The following is a 974-nucleotide window of genomic DNA, read 5'->3' as shown; positions in this document are numbered from 1 at the left end:
TCTCTCTTCTTGGCTCGTTTTTTTTTGTTTTTTTTTAATCTTTTCCCCCATCCTTTTTATTCATCTTTTGCTATTTTTATTGAAACAGTTTTTATTTATTTATTATTATCTCAATAGTATCTATGTGAAACACCTTTTTTTTTTTAACTTTTATGAATTATCTCTTTATACAAAGGCTTGAGTACCTCATGCTATCTGTGTCAGGGGTTTAGGAGGGAGGAAGGAAGAGAAGAGAGAGGGAGGGGAGTGAAGGGTTGGAAAGAAAGCAGGGGCCCTTTGACCCCGAAATCAGGACAGCAGGGCTCCATGCAAAAAGAAAGAGAGATGGATGGAGGTGAGAGAAGTAAAGGTGGTGGTGTGTCAATGAAGGGAGAGAGAGAGCGAGGGGTACAGTATGTGTAGTACAGGCGATCAATCAATAAATAAATTAATAAATTAATCAACCATTATCAACCCAGGAGTGAGTTCCCCTACATGGAGAATGTTAGTAGGTCTAGAGGTTATAACAGTGAGGAAGGTACAGTTATAACGTTGTGGACTTGCTTCTAAAAGCGTAGCTATCTACAGTCCAGTACCTCTGTTTCATGGCACCGAGCGGACATTTAGCCCATTTTCTATCGGCTCTCAGACTCACCCACGATTAGGAAACAGGAAGCCTCACTTCATGTCGCTTAAAAAAAAAAAAAAAAAAAAAAAAAAAACGGATTGCGGGGAAGTAAAATGGTACCTGCTTAAAAACAAAACAAAAAGATAATTGAGAACAGACAACTTAAAATGTCTTGGCTAATGTAAACAAAAGACTAATGTTAAAATCAGTGTTCGTCAGTTTCAGCAGGCCTCGAGAGGTTTTCTTTTTAAGGTTTCCGCCGACCTGTCCGGTGTTTTCTAGTGCTTTTGACATTTTCACATATTTCCAAAAACGATTGTTATTACATAATCACTAATACAGCAAAAAAAAAAAAAAAAAAAAAAAA

Source organism: Etheostoma cragini, chromosome 8 (assembly GCF_013103735.1).
Source record: "Etheostoma cragini isolate CJK2018 chromosome 8, CSU_Ecrag_1.0, whole genome shotgun sequence".
NCBI classification, from domain to species: Eukaryota; Metazoa; Chordata; class Actinopteri; order Perciformes; family Percidae; genus Etheostoma; species Etheostoma cragini.
This window is presented reverse-complemented; position numbering follows the sequence as displayed.